A 21,313-nucleotide genomic window follows, 5' to 3' on the forward strand; every position below is an offset into this window, starting at 1 on the left:
TGTTACTGCTGAGCCACGACCGGAACTCTGGAACCAGATTTTTTTTTTTGCTTTTTACCGTCTAACTTGCGGCATATGGAGGTTCCCAGGCTAGAGGTCAAATCGGAGCCACAGCTGCCAGTCTACACCACAGCCACAGCCGCGTCTGCAACCCTCACTTCAGCTCATGGCAATGCCGGATCCCTGGCCCACCGGGCAAGGCCAGGGTTCAAACCCGCATCCTCATGGACACTAGTCAGATTCGTTTCCGCTGGGCCACAATGGGAACTCCCGGAACTAGGTTTTTGAACACAGTTCTGGTGGTGGTGGATAGGAAGGTGGTGGCCTTGCCCTGGGGTTCCTTCCACTTGGCACTCGCAGCCCTGGCCTGGGGCTGTGTGGGTCCTTTTTCCACAACATGCTGGGGAGAGACAGTGGGCTTGTGAACCTGCCTGCTGGTTTCCTCTCAGTTTTGTTTGGTCCATTTTCTGTCCAGATGATGGAGCGCAATCTCCAGGCCCAGCGTGTTTTCCTAGGCGGAGGGCTGTTGAGAAGGTCCCAAATAATAGCCATTTCTTTCCAAGGCACCTTCTCAAAGCAGCTTCGCACCTACCTGGGGGCCCCCAGTACAGTTCCTTGGTGTTGGCATTGCCCCTGTCTGCTCTCCCGCTCTGGAATGGTGTGGGAAGGCCGGCTGCCCTGGGCCAGGGAAGAGCTGCCCTCGGGGCCCTGGTATTCGGACTGGGCCCCTAGGCCACTTGCCCTCTGCAGTTGGGACGGGCTGGTGGCTGCAGCCGCTGGACACACAGGCTTGTCCGGGGGAAAGGACAGGCTTTCAGGCTCACCCTTGGCGTCACTTCAGTCTGCGGACGAGGCTGGTCGGGTGGACAGGGGAGGATGACACGTCTGAAACTGAAGCTGTTGCTCTGAGCGGATGCCGGTCATTGCACCCTCTCCTCTCATGAATTTTACACGGTCCTGTGCAGCAGCTAGAATCCCCACCCCTGCTGGTGGTGATCTAGTGTTGCCTGGCACCGTGTGGGTGAGAGGCCCAGATTCGAAATGCTCTGGCCTTGATTTCCTGCCGGAGGAGCCGCGTGATGTCAGAGTTCAGTGGTCAAGGGTCCAGGGCTGGACACCCGGGCTTCCTACCTCCGCTTTTTACTGCCTGCCTGACCTTGGGCCACCTTGGAAACTTTTCTGTGCCTCCGTTGCTTTCTCTGTAAAAAGGGGATGATAATGTATACTTACCGGCCCTGGTGTTGAAATTAAGGCAGACAGTGCTGGGAGGGTTTGTTTATTTATTTATTTATATTATTATTTTTATTTTTTATTTCTCCATGAATTTATTACCTTTATAGTTGTACAGTGATCATCACAATCCAATTTTATAGGATTTCCATCCCACCACCAAGCCTGCCCCCCAGGGGTTGAAATTCAGAACGCGCCATCCTGGGGGGTAATCTCATCTTTGTGAGATGGACAGCTTTAGCCAGACCTCGGGGTGCAGCCACAGTGTTACTGAGCTGAAACCTTTTGAGTCTGGAAAAGGCCAAGGTCAATCGGCGTTTGCCATAAAGAGTACTAATTAAAAGTGCTTGGCATCCTTTAAAGTGCCTTAAGGAAACCCAGAAAATGTCAAGAGCTAGACGTGACCTATGACAGCAGTCATCTCTTCCCAACTCCTGATGTCACCGAGAAACCAGGGCCAAGGCCTGGATTCCAGGCAGTGGAAGAGCAGGGGCTGGAAGATCTGGTCTCTTTCTTTCTCCTCCGAGCTGGGCAAGAGCCTTGCAGGACAGCCGGCACCTCAGCAGTGCACAGACATCAAACACACACACATGCGTGCAAGGCCACCCCAGTTTTTGTGCCATTTGCATTCAACAGCATCAGTGACCGAGCAAGAGAAATGACTCGGGATGCCTGGTAAACAGGCAGCTAAGCGGCATTTCCGCGAGCGTCTGTGCAGAGCTGTCAGCTCCGGGGAAGATGTCATCTCAACTCTGGGTCTCAACAGAGTAGTTGGACCTGCCTTGAGGGACAGGCATCTCCTCCTTGGGTGACCTTATCCTCCACCCCGGTCAGCCTAGGTGCCCTGCCTGAACCCCTGGTATAAAATTGACCTCAGTTTTCAGCCCCCATACTGGAGACTCACAGGCAGCCAGGGAAAGGCTGCCTTGGCCTCTCTGGGATCTTAGGCTAGAAGAGCTGCAGGGGCCAGTGGCCCGAGGGTTTCCGGCGGGATGTGCAGTGGGTGCTTGACCACTGGAGGCTCGCGCAGAACCCCAGCAGGAGAGCCCCAGGGGCCGTCTCTGTCCAAGGCACCGTCTCTGCTTTCGCACCACCCACCCGGTCCTAGCCTCATCCCCTTGAGGATTTCTCTTGCGTCTCCTCCTCTTCCGCCCTCCTGCCCATCACCTCTCCAGCAGGCAGCCCTCCCCAGAGAGGCCTCGGCAGCGCCCTTGACCCTGGCGAGAGTGAGTTGGACCCTGGCCTTTTTTTCTGGGGGCTTTTGTCTGCTGATGGGTTTTGGGTCAGAAAACAAAGCCCGCTCTGTGTGGGGTTTTGGTCGCCCCGGCTGCCCCCCTCTTCTCCAGCCCTCTCCTCCTCCCTCAGACCACCCAGCTCACGCCTGTCCCGTCTTTGATGTCGGTTTCCTCTGAACCTTGGAAAGAAGACCTGTCACATGGCTCTGGTCCTCTGGCCACGCGTCCCTCTGATGTCTGACCAAAGCCACGGAGGTCGTCTGTCCAGCCGGTGGGCCAGGCCCCGAAGCTGGCACCGTCCCTGTTCCCTGCCTGTGGGGAGGCGAGCAGAGCCTGGCCTTTCTGTCTGAAGGTGTCGTTAAAGGCCACGGGTTTCCAAATTCCCTTCCCCAAGAGGTAGGGGAGAGAGAGCAGAGTAGGTGGTTCTAAGTCAAGGGACTCGCTGCAACCTTGAATTTCCCATGACGTACCTGGGGCCCTGATGGAACTTGGGTTGGAGGGGGGCATCGTTTCTTCCAGACCATCTGAGATGTGACGTGATGGGCTTCAGTGACAGGTCCCCAGACACAGGTCTGGGTCTACTGGGATGGCTGTCATAAAACCCCATTACGAACCTAGAGATTTTGGGGGTTTTTTTGCCTGTGGTTTTCCTTCCCTTTTTAAAAAGACCCTTAAGGAGTTCCTCTTGTGGCTCAGCAGGTTAAGAACCTGGCATAGTGTCCGTGGATGTGGGTCCAATCCCTGGCCTCTATCAGTGGGTTAAGGACTGGCGTTACCACGAGCTGTGGTGTAGGGCGCAGATGCGGCTCAGATCTGGTGTGGCTGTGGCTGTGGTGGAGGTCGGCAGCTGCAGCTCCAATTCAGTCCTTAGCCTGGGAACTTCCATATGCCGCAGGTGTAGCCATAAGAAGACCAAAAGAAAAAAAAAAACCCTAGAAGAAAGATACCACTTTTATTCTCAGTGCCATTCAGCCTTCCTATTTCAGCGGTAGTTTACATTTTGAAATCTCCCTCTCTGCCTTCCTCAGCCACCCACCCCCCACTCCTCACCCCTCACCATAGTCTGAGAGAGTTAATTCAGTTTTCAGCCCTGGCCAGGAAGGCTGTATTTGCCAGTGGAGTCAACCTAGGATGAGCATTATTGAAATTGCTCATTTATTTCTATAGCTCCAGTCTCCAGCCTGGAGTGGAACAATGAGACCAAAAGTGTTCCAGACACATCGTTTGTTTAATAAAGGAACATTCTTCCAGCTGAACTGTATGCCTGTTGGATTTTCTGGTTTGATTGGTTAACCCTTGGAAGCAGTTTGGATTGCTCTTGTTAGAGCTGGCGGAACGGGGGGGCTGGGGGGGGCGTCTAAGGATCTACGAGCCCCTTTAGTTGTTATGTCATTAGTCCCCTGACCCTGACCTCTTATCTCATCAAAAGCTTTGCTGTCTGTAAATTGCCCTCCATCCAGAGAACTGGTTAAAGCTGTAAAGCTCACAGAATTGCCTGTGCTGTGTGGCCCCAGGAGAAATGGCAGGATGGCCCTTTCTGAATTTCAACCCCTCTGGCTTTGGGAAGGCTGTTGATTTTATTATTGATCATCAAGTTTGATCTGATGCATTTCCCAGAGACTTGGCTCTGTGGGCCTGCTGTTGGCTCCAGGGGCGGCAGCTACGCCGATGACGAGTTTTTCCGTTCCCCCCGCCAGATGCAAGAGCTGGTAGGATAGACGCAAACTGACCCCTCCCTTCCTTCTGGAAAGTCTGATTTGGATGCATGTATTTGTGGGTTTCTTTGCATTACTGAGGGTGTGCTTTAAAAATTGCTCTTGGTATACTGCCAGAGGCAGGGGGATAGATGGAATGACCTTTGGAAGACCTTTCTTGGTAAAGGAGCTATGACTTTTATTATTGTTATTCTGTGGATTGTACAAGTCTTTTTTTTTTTTTATTTCCTGGAGATATAGGTAGAATACTATATAACTTAGCCTGGAAGGAATGCCCTGAGGTCCTGACCTTTGTCCAACTCTCTGGCTCTGGATGGAGCGATTGCAAATGCAATCCATGATGGAGACAGTGGGTTCAGTTGGGGATAGTTAATATGCATGCATCCATCCATATATCTCATCCATCAATCCATCCATCCATATATCCAACCATTCATCCATCTATGTATATCCATCCGTCCATTTATCTATCCATCCATCCGTCGTTGATCAAATAACTGCTAAAATCTAGGAATAATGCTGATATATATGCTCCCTATTAATTTCTTTTGGTGTTTCTATTCAGTGAGGTTAGAAGACCATTCCAGTCCTTGGTTTTTGTTTCTTGTTTGTTTTTTTTTTTCTTGATCTTTTGCATTTGACACAGTTGACCACTTCTTCCTACTTGCTATTTTTCTTCCTAAGGTTTCCAGAGTCTGTGACATGATCTGTCCCTGCAGGTCCTCTGCTCTTGGGGGCATCCTTCTTATTCTCTCTCGTGATTTCCTTCCCCCTTACCTGTGTTGCTGTATCCGTGTTCGCAGAGCTCTGACTTCCGCTTTCTTAAACACTCTTTCTGGACCGTTTCTATCATGTCATTGTGTCTGAGTTATCATCTACCGGCGCATGATGATCTTCAGATGCTCTTATTTAACCTGCCTTTCTGCCGTGCGCATGTCCCAGCTCTCATATCCACAAATGCCTGGTTGTCCGGAAGCATCTCAGACTCCACATGCTCATAAATGAACTCAGCATCTTCTCTGTCAAACCTGGATCGTCATGATTCCCCGTCTTGGGGGTGGTCCTACTCGTTCCCCTCCTCATCTGCACCAGAATCTGGAAGCTTCTTAGACTTCTCCCTCCCGTCACATCCATGTGACTGACGGCTAAGTCATGCCAGTCCCATGTCTCCTGTCTGTTTTCACCTCACCTTCCCCATAGCTGCCACCCTCATTGCAGCACCCACGAGCTCCCCTTGCGTTACTGCAGCGTCTCTCAACTGGTACCTAGATCTGCCCCCTTCAAGCCATCTGCATGCTGTATCAGGTTGATCTGACTAGATGCAAATCTGATCAAGTCAATCCCTTGTTTAAAATCTTTCAGTGGCTTCTGAGCATCCAAGAAGAAGTTCACACTCCTTAAGCATGGCGTGGCAGGGTTCTGTGATTAACCTTAAGCCAGCGTCTTTGCGTTATCTCCACTCTTAGGCTACACCCCAGACACACACCTGAGGCTCAGCTGTGCCAGACCACTTGCCACGCTGCCTCTGCCTCCGGGCCTTTGCTGATGCCCTTCCCCTGCACTGGGAAGCGCTCTTCCCTCCCTCTGTGTGCTGTTTGTAGCTCAGGCCCTGTCTCTCCTGGGGTGTCCTCTTGACCTCCTGGGTTCCTCCTCCCCACTTCTGCTGCACCTGTCATAACACTTTGTTTTCACGTCTGTGTCCCCACTAGACAGTGAGTTCCCGGCATGGGTGGTGTCTTCTGTCCCTGTAACCCTAGTGTTTCACGCGGTCTCTGCCTGGACGCAGCTCAGGAGCTGTTCATGGCCATCCCCCTGCCCCCCATAACTCTCCCACTTGTCAGCTTAGACATTCTCTTCTAGCCTAGCTATATTATCCTCTTCAGAAACCCACCAGAAAACACAAGACCTTCTGGGATGAGCTTGGTTCCCCCTCTTTGGGTCCAGTCAACTCTTTATTTCTCTGCCCGTAGCTTCATCCAGTGTTTTGATTACTTGAAGGAAGAAGTATTAATTGGCTTCACTTGGATCCTTAGCTGCGACCCTGGTGCTCCCTCCATCCCTTTGCCGCCGCCCCCCCGCCCCCGCCACCTCCCCGGGAGCAGAGGGTGCAAGCAGATTTAATATTGGGTCACGTTTCCATGGAGAAGGATGTAAAGAAACACTGTGTGTCCCCAGAGGCCCTCCACAAGTTTGTGTGCGCACAGAGGATGCTGTATAAGTCAGCGAGGGATTGTGATATTCCCATAAATCACTTGGCTTACTTGGGGGTCACTCTCTGGCTCTGTGGGTAGTTGTTTCTATGCCGCGTGGCCCGAGCTTAAGAGAAAGTCAATCAGGCCGGTAGCCAGCGCATTTATATTCTAGTTAGTGCATTCATTAATTCCTCAAATGTTTGGGGCACACTCATGCTCCAGCTGGTAATACAGTGGGAACAGACTTCGTCCCTGCCCTAGAGGGGGCAGCATGGTGTTCGAGAAAAGCACACCCAGGTCACACAGACCCGAGTGTAAGCCTTGACTGCGTCCTTACTGTGCAATCCTGAACAAGATACTCTGAGCCTCGATCGCTCCTCTTATTATGACAATCAGAGCAGGGAGTTCCTACTGTGGCCTAACAGGTTATGAACCCAACTATTATCCACAAGGATGCGGGTTTGATCTCTGGCCTCCCTCAGTGGGCTAAGGATCCGGAGTTGCTATGAGCTGTGGTGTAGGTCGCAGATGAGGCTCTGATCCTGTGTTGCTGTGGCTGTGGTGTGGGCCGGCAGCTGCAGCATCGATTCATCCTGTAGCCTGGGAACTTCCATATGCAGCAGGTGTGGCCCTAAAAAGCAAAAAAAAAAAAAAAAAAAAAAAAAAAATTAGAGCAATCTGGTTGCTATAGTGTCTTACTTATAGTTAGAGACACATATTTGCTGTTCATTACAATTATAGTAGTGATTGCAATAAATTGCAAAACCCAGACTGTCCTGTCTGCTTTAGCTGAGTGTAATACGTAAAGCTTAGAATGTCTGTTCCCTGATATTGGCTCTCTTCTCTTTATTGAATCTGCACTGCAGTCTTTTGAGGTAAATACTTCTATCACCTTGTAGAAGGGGGAGACTGAGGTGTAGGAAAGTCAAAGAACATGTCCAGGGTCACGCACTTGGCAAATGATGGGCTGGGTGAACCCCGACAGTTGTGCTTCACATGACTCTCTTTCTCCATGTTGATCAGTCTAATCAGCTTTCTAGTTAATAACTGTATTCATTTTCTGAGGTTGCCATAAAATATGGCCTCAAGTGTATGGGCTGAAGACAACTGACATTTATTCTGTCTACAGTCCTGGAGGCCAGGGTGTGCCATCTAGATGTCAGCAGGGATGGTCACTTCTCAAGGCCCTGGGGACAGCAGCTTCTCCATGGCTGTCTTCCATTCTCTGACGATCCCCAGTCTGTGCCAGTCCTTGGTTTGTGGCACCTTGCTCCTTCTCTGCCTCTGTCTCCACAGGCCTTCTTCCCTGTGCATCCTTTCCTCTTATTATAAGGACACAGTCCTTGGACTTGGGCCCACCCTACTCCAGTATGACTACTCCATAACTGGTTATATCTGCAAGGACCTCCTTTCCAGATAAGGCCACATTCAAGGCTCCCACGTGGATGTGAACTTGGGAGCGACACTATTCAACCCATTATTATGAGCATTGGCACTTGACTCTAAAATGGGATTTGGAGTTCCCTTTATGGCACAGTCAAGGGTTAAGAATCCAATTACAGCGGCTCAGGTCACTGTGGAGGTGTGGGTTCACTCCCCCAGCCCAGCCCATTGGGTTAAAGGTCCCGGCATTGCACAGCTGTGGTCTAGGTTGCTGCTGCATCTCAGTTTTGATCCCTAGCCCAAGAACTTCCATGTGCCCTGGGGGCAGGCTTTAAATAAAAAGGGAATTGATGAAAGTGTTTATTTACTGTCCTTCTGAGAAGCAGGCAGTATAATTACAAATGTTATTATTATCCAAGGACCTGGTCATATTTTACAACATGAGTCTGCCCAGTTTGGGCCATGGCCAGACAGTGGACAAAGAGGGGCCTGGACTTTGTCCATAGCTGGCCCTAGCCCTGCCCAGGGCTGGATGCTGTGAAGCCTCACCCACAGCCCGGCCCTGGATTTCTCTCTAGTCAGTTGCCTCCGTCCATTTTCCATCCCAGGCAGCTTCGAGTTCTCTTACTTTTCTTGTTTCTCTCCCCTGAACGGGTTCTGATTTGTTGGTCCCTCAAAGTGCATTCGTGAGACTAGAGAAGAAGGATTCCTCAGTGTCATTCTGGAAGTGGCCTAGGTCCCATTGGCTTTTCCCAGAGACTCTGTCATGCTGAAGCCCCGGCCTGGTCCTGCTGCTCACTACAGTGATGTTGAGCCAATCGCAGCCTCTCTGTGCTCCATCGGATGCTCTTCAGGACGGGGATCAGCCCACTTCATCGTGGGGAGTTGAGGGTCTGCTGGCCTGGTGTGTCTGGATGCTCCCTTGCTGGCAGCGTGATGGAGGTGCTGGGGTCGACCCTGGGCGTCGGCTGCGGGTTCAGATGAAAGGCACTGGGAGCGCCCGCAGATGTCTGTCCTCTGTGGTTGATCCAGTCCCTGGAGGGCTATCAGACGCGTGGGAGGGGGTGGAGGAAGGGGTCCAGGAGGTGGAGTGTCTGGTCCAAACTTTTGATCAGGAGATGGGCCCCTTTGATGTAGCAGAACGGAGTTCCCTCCAAGAGCAGTGCTGTGGCCAGCGGGCCAGCCCGCCTCCCCTGCATTTTCTGGCAGGTATGTACAAACTTGTGTGGCTGGATTTTGGCCTTGGGCCAACCTCCCGCTGGGGCTGGTCTGCCCGTTGCTATCTTGTGGTGATCTCCCTAGGCCATGAGATGGGAAACGTGCCATCAGGTCAGGGCCTTAATAAGAAGACGCCTCCTATATACAAGGCACAGCATTAGACTGGGGCTCAAGAGTGGAAAGACACAGAGCCAGCCTTCAAGAAGCTCACCATCAGGAGATCCCATTGTGGCTCAGCAGGTTAAGAACCCGACTAGTATCTATGAGGATGTGGGTTCGATCCCTGGACTCGCTCCGTGGTTAAGGAAATGGCATTGCTGCAAACTTCGGTGTAGCTTGCAGATGTGGTTTGGATGTGGTGTTGCTGTGGCTGTGGCATAGGTGATAAAAAGAAGCTCACCGTCCAGTAGAGCAGACAGATGTGGAACCATCACGGTAATGAAAGCAGGGCCAGCTGGAGGTGTGACCATCCACGAGGTCTGCCCTAGATCAAGGTTGGTGTATGAGGACCTGCAGGCCAAACCCAGCCCACCACCTACTTTGGGAAATAAAATCACACTGGACATTTGGAAACTAAAATGGATTGTCTCGGCTTTTGTACCTCAGCAGTTGAGTGACTGCAACAGGGACCCCGTAGCCAGCAGAGCCTGTACTGTTTACCACCTGCCTTTTTGGAGAAGAAGCTTGCTGACCCCATCCTAGATAGTGGGTCAGCAGGCCAGAGGTCTGAATGAAAAAGAGACAGGGACCCAGTCCTCACGGGCTCTCTGGAGTTTTGCGTGTGCAGCTAACACACGGAATTCAGAGAAAGGTGACCAGGAGGAGCTGTGCGGGGGGGGGGGGGGGGGGGGGGGGGGGAGAGCCATGGTCTGACAGGGAAGCTGGTGTCAGGAAGCCCGGCTGGGGGCAGAGGGCGTGAGGGCCCTGGAGGAAGCTGGGCCCTCGCAGATGCACTTTCCCCAGGCACTTGGAATTGCTGAGAATGAGAGAGGCCAAGGCCAGGGGCCGAGCAAGCCCGGGAGCCTGCAGGAACCGGGGTGGTGTGGATTCAACGTCAGGCATCACAGAAGCAACACCTCGTTTCAGGGTCCTCACAGCTCATCTGCTCCCACCCTTGGCCACGTAAGTGAAGTGACAGAAGGAGGCCATTTCTCTGAGCTCATCCAGTTGGTGAACTGAGTCCTGGGATGCTGACCTTGTGACCTAACTTTTAGGGGAGGGGCCGGGACGCATGGCTCCTCCCCAACAGCCCCCCACCTTTTAAATTGTTCTGCAGCCCCCAGACCCCCAGTCTTCTTTCCTAGCATCTCGTGGGGCTCCCCAGTCTGTGAGCTGCTCGAGGACAGGGTCTGTGTCTCATTCCTCTCTCTGAGTCCCTCATTGTCCCTGGATGTGGGAAAAAGCGCCAGGCTCCAACTCCCCCTCCCCCGCCATGGTTTTCCTGGGGGGGGGGCGGGCTTCTGGTGTCCCTTGGTTGGGGTAGGGTTAGGGCGATGTCACTGCTCTGTGGCTGGTGTCCTGTGGGCTGCAAGGCTGTCACTGAGCCCAGACCGGCTCCACAGCTCCCGGGGTAGTTGGTCACCCACGCTTTGGCCGCCTGCAGGGCTTTCTTCCGAAAGACTTCACCACCCCTGAGCAAGGAGCTTCTTTACATGCTGGACTGTCTCCCACGCAGCCCCGTCAGCTCAGGGCAGATTCAGTCAGGAGCTATGCATCTTCAGTGATGGACAGAAACACCTCATTTGTCCCGAGGTGTTGACGGAAAGGCCAGAAGAGCAGCCAGAGAGGATGCTCCAGCCCAGCCCAGCTCTAGTCGACAGGGTGGGCTCCTCCCAGCCTCCCACACGCTTTGAACCGACTCCTTGGCTTCCCCCAGCAGGCTGGGCCAGCCCCAGTCCAAAGCCCAAAGCCCTCAGCGGAGCAGGGCGTGGATGGGGAGGTGAGGGTGGGCACGCAGTGCAAGGCGAGGGTGGTATTTGCCCCCAGAGTCGCAGATTTGCCTGCCATCTGCAGGGCAACCCCAGAGTTGTCCAGAGCCAGAGGCTTAGCTGGTCCAGCAGGAGAGCCGGAGAATAACGCAGGCCCAAGTTCAAGAGCTGGGGACACCAGGTATGGCTGGTGAAGGTGAGAAAGAAAGAGAGCGGCTTCAGGCACTTCTGGGCATAATTTACTCTGTTCTGACCCGGCAGGGCCTTCCCCCTCAGTCCTCACCCCTGTCTCTTTCGCCCTTGCTCCTGGTCTTATTTATTTATAGTAATGTAGAAATGTGTCGCTTATAGGAGCCTTGCTGTCCAGCCCAGGTTACCAAATACTGAATAGAAAAAAAAAAAAAAAAAAAAAGGTGCAAACAGTCTCCTGTCACCAAAGGAAATACAAGGATGTGTGTCTGCTGTGGACGTGCTATGGACAGCCCCTCTACACTGGCTCGTCACTGTGTCCCCGTGATGGGCAGCATCTCCTCCATTCTGTGGACCAGCGCTCAGAGAGGTTAAATAGCCACCAAGGTCATCCAAGCTTATACAATACCGTAAGGCTGTTGGTTCCCGAACCTTTTCTTTTCATTATAGCTGCTTCCTCCCAGACCAGGAGAACATCCATTTCCCAGGAAGGTCAAAGAAGATCTGATCCCACCAGCCGAGCTCTGGCATGGCTGGCCCTCTTTGTGGGCAGAAACAGAGATAGCAGCATTCTAAAGAAACTGAGATGTAGTTCTTATACAATAACATTCACCCTTCTAAGGTGTACAGCCCGAGAGTTCCCATCATGGCTCAGCGGTAACAAACCCGACTAGTATCCATGAGGGTGGGGGTTTGATCCCTTGTCTTGCTCAGTGGGTTAAATACCTGGCGTTGCCATGAGAGGGTGGTGTAGGTCGCAGATGTGGCTCAGATCCCGAATTGCTGTGGCTGTGGTGTAGGCCAGCAGCTGCAGCTCCAATTCATCCCCTAGCCTGGGAACTTCCATATGCTGTGGGTGTGGCCCTAAAAAGACCGAAAAAAAAAAAAAAAAAAGGCTAAAGTGTACAGTCCGGTGGTTTTGAGTACACGCACAAAGTTGTGTAGCCATCACCCAGAGGGTGTGATTTGAGCCTCTTTAGAAAGGCCCTTGGGCCTTCACCCTGTCCCCTCGCAGCCTCTTGTGGGCTGAGGTCTGCTGTGAGTCACCGGCGGGAGAAAGCATTCAAAGCCCCGTCTGGTTCGGCTGGTGGGATCAGATCTTCTTTGACCTCTGATGCTTCATGAGGGTGGCCTTGTCATGACGGACCAACTCGCCACCTGGAAGTCTCCGAGTGGGGGACCTGAGGTTAGACTCTGAGCTTCCTGGGGACATCCCAGGGCCTCCATTAGTTGGAGAGGATGTGAGTTCATTGATGTGGGCCTGGCAGCCCTTAGGAGCGCTCAGGACGTGGACCGTTCAGAGCAAGGCAGAGGCGGGGGAGGAGCCTCTGGAATAAGAAGAGCTGGGTTCTGGGAGGCGGAGAACTGAAAACACATCGTCGTCTTAGCTTATTTACCTGGTTAGAGCTGCCTGACATCCTGGGATGAGTTTCTGGACTGTCTCTCTGAGTCCCTTGGTTGCAAGATGAATAAAAAGAGCTTAGAAGATGCTCCTTCTCCAGATTCCTCTGGTCTCAGAAACATGCACGCTGCTTCTTGAGCACTTCCTGTGTGCAAGGCTTGTGAAGATTTCTAGGTGGGATGTGTGGGCTCCTAGTGGGCTGGGACCTTCGGGGGCTGGGTTCTTCCACTGCCCCCCGATAGGTTACTGCAGTTCTGTCAGTCCCGGTGGCCTGTGTGCAGTGCTTTCCCCGCTTGGCGCACTGTGCTGGGCACCCAGCTGCTTGATGAACAAGACAGGGGCCAGGTTTTAAGACATCATTTAGGAGCTCTCCTTTTGGCCCAGTGGTGACAAACCCAACTAGTATCCATGAGGATTCAGGTTCGATCCCTGGCCTCGCTTAGTGGGTTAAGGATCCGGTGTTGCCGTAAGTTGTGGTGTAGGTCACTGACGCAGTTCAGATCTGGGGTGGCTGTGGCTGTGGTGTAGGCTGGCAGCTGCAACTCTGATCGGACCCCTAGCCTGGGAACTTCCATAGGCAGCAGGTGCACTGTAAAAACCAAAACAAAAAAAAAAAAAAAAAAAAAAAAAAAGGAGAGAGAGAGAAAGAAATCATTATTTTACTTGATCTTTAAGAGAATATAGATGTCCCCGGAGGAATTCTGCTTTGGCCGGCTAGTCATTTCCAACCCACGTAGATGACTTTTTCAGATTATATTCTTGAGAGCAACTTTTGCTTTGGGGCCATAGAAGGGACACTGAGTGCTGCTACCCTCTCTCTCTGGCTGTCTTCCTGGGGGATGGGCATCCACGGTTAAGACTGGGGCCACAGCCAGCCCGTATGGGATCTTTGGGCCAGTTAGAAAAAGTCTCTCTTCCTCAAGAAACTTTGCCTCCATTTTTGCAAAACTGTCTTAATATGATGATTTTGTTTAATCGAGGCTCTACTACCATCATCAGAAGCTGACATAGTAAATAGTCCAACTCTGAGATATCATCTCTGTGGTTGGCGCCCCCTTCCTGTAGCATCTTTGTGCAGTGCGTGTCCTGCACAACTGCACGCCCCCCCCCTTGGTTAGGATAAACACTAGAGTTCAATGGTTACCATTGCTGGCCGGTACTTGTTGCATTTCTCATCCAGCCGAGAGGTGCCTCTTCTCTCTGCCTTTAAACCTTTCAAGTTTTAGAAAGTGAGAACAGGGATGGGAGGCTTGGAGAAAGAAGATGAGAAGAAACACAGTTCTATCCAAATGGTGTAAGTCTCTGTAACTCCCTGTGCTCCAGCTCACTCCCGGATTTTCCCAGGAGGCTGAGAGCTTCGCAGCACATCCAGTTACATGTGCAGTAGAAAGATGGAAAGGCTAGTTCTCAAGGCTAAAGTGCTACGAGAATTCCTACCCTGCGTGAACTCAAAGGATCTCTCAGTGGGATGGGTCCTTCCAAGATCAACTCAGTCATTTTATAGGTAAGAACAGGCAGAGCCCAGGGACGCCCAGGTGTGACATCAAGGGCACAGGTGGGAAGTGGGGAGCTGGCTCAGGGCCTGGGTCTCTGTGTCTCATCATCTTGGCTCTTGTTGCTCTCGCTGCCCCTGGGGCTGAGCAGCCCTGGGCTAGTGTGGCTCCAGAGGAGCAGGAATGGCCGGGGGCTCTTGATCCAGGGACCTCTCAGAGCAGTGGAGTGTCCTGCAGGCTTAGGTTCTAAGGAACCTGCTATGCATAGAAGGCGTTCAAAAAACACCTTCATCCCCAGCTTCTCAAGGGAGATTGTTCAGCGTGTTTGGAGTTTGCTTCCCTTCCTGTTGCTCCTGATGCTGAAGGAGGCTCAGCCTCAGAGCACGTGCTCAGTACTTGCTTCCTTCATCCTTTAAAGCACATGAGCAAGGAGAACTTGATCTTGGAATTCTTGGGTTTAGAGGGGCTTCCGCCCTTCTCTTTGGGAGCTTAACTTGACCATGGCCTCCAGCAGCAGTTAGTTCTCTGCAGGGCCAGCCTTACCTGCATCCCTGAGAACCGGTTACACCTTCTCCTGATTGTTACTGATCATGGTTATTGGTTATAAAGTTTTCATCTGAAAGCGGGCAGATGCCTCAAGGCAACCACAGAACCTCGGAGAAGCCACTCTGTGAATCACGGCTCCCTCAGAAGAGTCGCCTTCACACGAAGGGGCACATGCCTCATTAGATTCCTTGGATGTGTCATTTGTCCTCTTTCCCAGGACCCTGAGTGACATCTAGTTTGTGTTCTGAGCCGAAGGGTTAAACAGGCAACATGCATCGGGCACCGTTCGCTAAACATCGCACCGTCACCAAGGGCATAGAGATGAGAATGGAGAAGCCGCAGAAATCATCTGGACCCGGGGGGCCTGGAGACAGACACCCCCACCCACCCCCGCTCTTCTCATGTTGTTGGAGATGATGTGGGCCCTCCTTTCTGATGGAAATATCCCCAGGGTTGGCCTTCGGTGATGCTAGGAGGAAGCCGGTGAACGGCAGGGCTGGGGTGGTGCCCCCCAGGAGCTGCGCGTTTGGTGGGGACATGGGAGTCAGACATGGAAAGGAGGCCCATCAATCAAACACAGGGCTGCTTGTCACAGAAAAGGGACAAGTGAGGAGTCCAGGAGGGCTTCTTGGAGGAGGTGTGAATGGAGGCTCACCTTGCAGAGGGCTGCTGGGTCCTGCCCCCTGGGCTCGGACCCGGTCAGCCTTGGCTGCACTCGCCCCTCTGGTCTCAGCTCTAGGCTTTGAGTCCTGCTCGCTGCTGCTACCCAACCCCCCACTTGCCACCTGCCAACCTCGCTCCCTCAGCCTCACCTCCTCAGCTGTTTGCCAGTTTCCGGCTCGCTCCTCCCCTTGCCAGGGCCCATGTTTCTGATTATTCCCCCCAGTTAAAGTTACTCACATTCTTCTGCATTGAATCTCATTTTATTATTTCCTGTCCCATATCTTCTAAACTCCCCAGGTCCCTTCTCATTTATTTCCCCATCCTCTCTGCTGCTATTTGCAGCACCGCCCAGTTTGTTATCATCTGCAGATTTAATTGGCGTGGCTGATAGTCCTTTTCTTCCAGACTAGGGGCTGTGGGGAGGGACGGGTGGCCTTCTGCAGGGCTGGCTCCGCGCAGTGCGTGTGCAGAGATTCGCCGTGGAAAAGCCTGTTTTGGCTGCCTAGAGGGGACACGATCCAAACTGGGCTCTCGCCTCACATAGGGAAGAAATGCCCCGGGAGCCAGGTTTTTCTGGGAAAGAAGGGAGGATGCTGGAAACTGGATTGCACAAACCCCCTCAATTCAAAGTCCTCTGGCCAGAGGACGCCCCGTGCCAAATCCACTTCTCATTGACCGAGAGCACCTGCTTATCCTGTGCCAGGCATCGTTCGAAGGGCCTTTCTCTTGCTGCTCATCTTCGCAAGCACTCCGGGAGCTCACTCTGGCTTCCCGAGCTTTATTTTTCTTTCTTTCTTTTTGTTAAGGGCTGCACCCCTGGTTTATGGACATTCCCGGGCTAGGGCTTGAATTAGAGCTGCAGCTGTGGGCCTACAGCACAGCCACAGCAACTCGGGATCTGAGCTGCATCTGTGATCCTTAACCCACCAAGCGAGGCCAGGGGTCAAACCCGCATCCTCATGGATACTAGGCATATTTCTCCGGGAGCAAAGTGGGCAATCATCGATGAGTGAGAGAGGAGACGGCAAACGAGCATTCATTTGTCGTCATGTCTGATTGGACCTTGATCCCCCCAGTCATGATGTGACTCACCTGTCTTGTGTGTTAGGCATCGTTTATCTGGTTTCCAAAGAGCCTGGAAGCTGAATGATGGCGCGATGGCTTATATTTCTTCTGTGTGTCCTTAGCTTTTAGCACGTTGCTGGTCACGTGGCCGTTGCCCAGTAAATACTTGTTGAATTGAAATATGGTGAAATGAGTGAATCGTAGGAAACACTGGAGATCTCCCTTAGGGGAGAAGTGAGTCATTGATCAGAGAAGGCAAGGGCACAGCTTTCGGAAGGGAGGGGAGTTAATTACCAATAACATGAAGGTTTTACAGAGGGGTCTTGAGGAGGGAAGAAAAGCATCAAAATCCAAAATACCACATAAGTTTTGAGTTAGGAATATGAGCGATTGTGGGTATTTTGAGAGGTAATTTGATGGGCTTTTAAATGCCCGGAAATGCTTCCAAGTGGGACATTTATCATACGGGCCAAAGGAATACAGGCCAGGAAGGAGATACTGGGCACTCCTGCCCCAGGGTTTGGGCTGTTGAATTTAGTGGTGTTCCTTGCTCCTTAGAGGGTGACTCATTTATCATTCAGCCTGGGACATTTTGAGGAATGCTAAACTGTTACACAGGATGGAGTGATGAGGCAGAAGGAGGAATCCGGGACTGTCCAGACCAAACCAGGACCTGTCAGTCAACCTCGGTCGAAGTATCAAGCACCCATCTCCGGGACACCCTATCCCCGCTCTGCTCGGTCTTCCATCCGTCTGGGCACTGACATGCTTGCTGGGTCCTGGCGGGGCGAGCGGTGGCTGAGCACTAGAGTCTGCAGCATCTGATTCCACTTGCGGGATGTCGACTGTCCAAAATAGTTTTGCTGTGATGAATGGGATGGGGCAGTATTTTCCTCTGGTCTTTCCTCCAGTTTATCTGTGACCTCTTCCCCTCTGTTTGGGGCTGGGCCCATGTGCCTCAAGCCTGGTTTTGGGAGAGGCCCCATCCTTTCTGCCAGCATCTTCAGGGCTTATGGATTTTTATCCTCTTTTGGGGTAGAGATTGGGTCTCTGGCCCCTGGATTCTCTTCCACCCGTGACTTGCTGCGTTGCAGATTCCCAAGAGAAACGTTCTCTTCTATCTTTCACGTCACTTGGTGATGTTCAGGTCAGCCAGGAACTCTTGCCAGGTGCCCTTAGCTATGATTTCGCTCCAGTGGATCCAAGAAACCAAGTAGGGTCCCCATAGTCGTCAAGGGCATGTGTTCCGTGGCCCAGGGGGCAGGGGCATGCTCTGTGCTTTGAGTACCAAGGCAGAGACTTGGCCGTGACTGCCCCTGACCTTGCTCTTAAAGAAACCCTTTGATACGTACTTGAGAATTTGCAAAACATTTCCCTGCCTGTAATCTCATTTGATTCTGAGATACCATAGAATCAATATCAGCTTTTGAACATCTATTCATTAAAAACTAACAATGTGTAGCATATTATTAAATCATATTTTTTTAACCTATGTAACATTTTAATGAAAAAGTAACAATATTTTTCAAAACAGAAAAGATTGTGAGAAGTGTGGCATTGCTTCTTGGTGGCCACACCCATAGCATGCGGAAGTTCTGGGGCCAAGGATGGAACCTGCACCACAGCAGCTACCAGCCCACATAGCAGGGACAATGCCTGATCCTTAACCCACTGCACCACCGGGGAACTCCAGTTTAACATTTTTGCAAATCTTCTTTCCCTAGCCTTATTGAGGTGTAATTGATGTGTAATAAACTGTACCTATTTAAAATATCTAATCTGGAGTTCCCTTTGTGGCGCAGCAGAAATGAATCTGACTAGTGTCTGTAAGGACATGGGTTTGATCCCTGGCCTCTCTCAGTGAGTTAAGGATCTGGCATTGTCATGAGCTGTGGTGTAGGCAGAAGACGTGGCTCAGATCCTCTGTTGCTGTGGTTGTGGTGTAGGTTGGCAGTTGTAGCTCCTATTTGACCCCTAGCCTGGAAACTTCCATATACCATGGATGCAGCCCTAAAACACAAACAAAAAAACCCAAAACAAACAAACAAAAAACCCACCAAAAACAAACAAAAGAATAAAGTAATCTGTTGAGGTTTGGCACATGTACAGACCCACAAAGCCATCATCGTAGTCAAGACAGCGAATACATCTACCACTGCTGAAAGATTCCCTTAGAAGTCCCTCCTTCTCTCCTCTGGATGGTATTATTATTAATCATTACAGTTATTTGAACATTGCCTCCGAGTTTCAAGAGCTCTGGTGACGTGTCAAAAGTGGTGCAGCTGGTAAGTGACAGAGCTGGGGCCCACGACCCGGTCCTCAGACCGTCGTACTCATGGCTCTCCCTTGACCTGTCTGTCCCATGACAATGGCGAAGGTCTCCACCTGTTTCTTCTCCGGGTTTGAAGTGGAAAGGAGCCCAGGGATCGCTTCATCCCACTCTACTGCTGACTCCCCACGTCCAGGGGCTGGGCTGTCCTGGGGGGCCCCTAAGGCTCAGGGTCTCGGGAGGGAGCTGGCTCTCTCGGCCCTTGGGGTGAATGAGCTACTCCTCAGAGCTTGCAGGAGCTTAGTTACATGTGCTTGTTAAATCATTCTGCTCTTTGTTGTGTTGCTTGTATTGCTTTCAAATGCAATATTAAAATTGCTGTGGTGATACTGAATTCTCAAGAAATTAAAAAAAAAGAGAGAGAGTCTGACTCCTTGGTTTTCCTGGGTCTCTGCGTCTCCAGTTCACCTGCACCTGGGCTTGAGCAGAGGTTTTTCTGGGTGGTTTCTGGCTGGAGTATTGTGACACACATGAGCAGATTGAAAACCACGGTCCTGGGTCCAGAGACAGTCTCTTCTGGGCCCCTCTCCATTTTGGAGGCTGGCCCAAAGGACCCTCCCAAGCCCAGAATGCTGCCCCCACCTTCCGGGAACTTTTGGCGATGGCTGTTTGCTTTGAGAGAATTACCACAAGAGGGGCTGAGTTTCCATCTCCAAGGGACCCTGGCTGGGTTGTCCCCACCTTTGCTTGGGGACTGAGTGCAGCCTTTTCTGTAAGAGCAGTCTGCTTGTATTTGGCGGGGGGTGGGAGTGGGGTCCCTGGGACAGGGTTCAGTGGGCCTTTGGCCCTTCCCTCCGTTTTTGCTGACCACTGACCATCTGCACCTTGGCCTGGGGAGGAGAGGGCTGGAGAGGAGATTGAGTTGGGGCCTCCCAGGAAAGCAAGTTTTTACCTCTGCTCCTCCAGTCACGGTACTCTTCCCTGAGCTTCATTCCAAGTCACTGTGTCTCGGGGAGGCCGGGCAGAGCCCGCTCCTGGACCGTAGGTTGGACGTTCCTGAGAGCTGGAGGGAGTTAAGCCTTGGGTCTTAATGATGATGCAGGTGGCTGGGTGTTCCTCTGTGGAGCGGCTGTGAGGTCCCTCTCATTTCCCGCTCTCAAGGCTGCACCCCACTCCTCCGTAGTCCACAGTGAGGGCTGCCCTGGCCGCAGTCTCAGCACCACCTGGATGTCACCCACAGCGATCTGGGAATGAGGACATCCTGGGGCTCCTTGTGAGACCACACACCCTTCGTCCTCTCGGATCCGAGGAGACCCAGGCTGGTGACCTCCAAGAGACGTCTGCCCCCCCACTGTCCTCTCTATCGCCTCCGCGCTCACCTCCCCACCCTGCCTCTGGCAGCCCCGCTCCCAGGCCGCTCCCATGCGTGGCAGGCAGCTGGCGTTCCCAGCTTGGAACAGGGCTGGGCCCAGAGCACACTCGGGCGTCTGGGGTCCGCGTCGAGGGGGCTTGGCAGGACTGCGTGGGAAGGAGGCTTGTGGAGTATCGGTTTCCAGCGTTTGGCTGGGGCTGCCTCCCATTCACTCTGGTCTCTCCAGAGGGAGGATGCGGTCCTGTGAAGCCACATGCGGTCTTTGGAAAAGAGCAAGACATAAACAGTACGGGTCATCCCTCCAGGAGTGCTGCTGATGCTGTGCTGCACGGGCTCTGTGGGGCGGACCCTGGTGTCCGGAGACCCGAATTCCATTCCTGGCTCTGCTCCTAACTAGCTGTGCTTCCACAACCCAGCAGCTCGGCCTCCCGAGCTCCAGGTCCTCATTTGCTCCTTGAGAAAAACACATCGCAGGAGGGCTCTCCAGCCCCGCAGTCCTTTGGCCAGATCAACTCCTTCTTCTGAAATGCACCGCATCCGTCAGCTGGCCCTGTTTTGAGGCGTGAGCCTGGGGCTGTGGAGTGGTACCTTAGAAGCGATGCCTGGCAAACAAAGAGACCAAAGGCTTCTACCTTTGAAGTGTCCTGTATTTCTCAGCACATCTGGATTCTTCTCCATAATGCCATAACACCCTTATATAAAGCAGCCTCTAAGGCAGACGGGCTCCGGGTACATCCAGCCCTAGTTCAGGTCAGGCTGTGTTTTATGAGCATCACTATGCGTTGGTGCCACTGCATTAGACCTCTAGGGATGGGAGCAGGGACCTCAAGGGCAGCGAGGATCTGGGGCTACCAAGAGGGGAATGGAGACGCCCTCCGCGAGGTCTTTGTCAGGCTCCTGATCAGGTGGAAACTCGATTGACTTTAGTGGTCATCACACGACAAAGACTCAGAGGTGACACCGAAGGGTATGGAATTATTCTCTCAGCATGGAACTAGATTTAAATTCTCTTGGCCAAAGGCCACAGCTTACTTTCTGGGCCCCGGCGGCCAAATTTTAGAAGTTGGTCACAGTGTCCAGACAGAACCAAGGAGCCGTGTAAAGTAATGGAAGTTGTTAAGACTTATTTACTGAGCATTTACTATATGCTGGATGCCATGGCAGCTGCTGAGGACAAAATGATAGGATGGACATAGTCTCTGTCCGAGTGGAGCTTAGGGTCCATCCAGGAAGATGGGCATTTAGACACCTGCTCACAGTGACCTCAGGAGAGGTCAGTGACTGGAACGAAGGGGGATGGGGGAAATGCAGGTGAGAGGGGGACCGAAGGTCTTTCAGGGCTCTGGAAAGGCTGCCCCAAGGAGGTTCTGAAGTGGGAAACTGGCTGGACCAGCTGGAAACCAATGAGAAGGG

The 21,313-nt window shown here is 52.4% G+C and overlaps 1 protein-coding gene across 1 annotated transcript in view; it reads left to right on the forward strand.

Annotated features, from left to right (window-relative positions):
• Nucleotides 1–21,313, forward strand: part of ANO2 (anoctamin 2) — a 342,407-nt gene that overhangs the window by 47,664 nt on the left and 273,430 nt on the right.

Source organism: Sus scrofa, chromosome 5 (genome assembly GCF_000003025.6).
Source record: "Sus scrofa isolate TJ Tabasco breed Duroc chromosome 5, Sscrofa11.1, whole genome shotgun sequence".
Taxonomy (NCBI): domain Eukaryota; kingdom Metazoa; phylum Chordata; class Mammalia; order Artiodactyla; family Suidae; genus Sus; species Sus scrofa.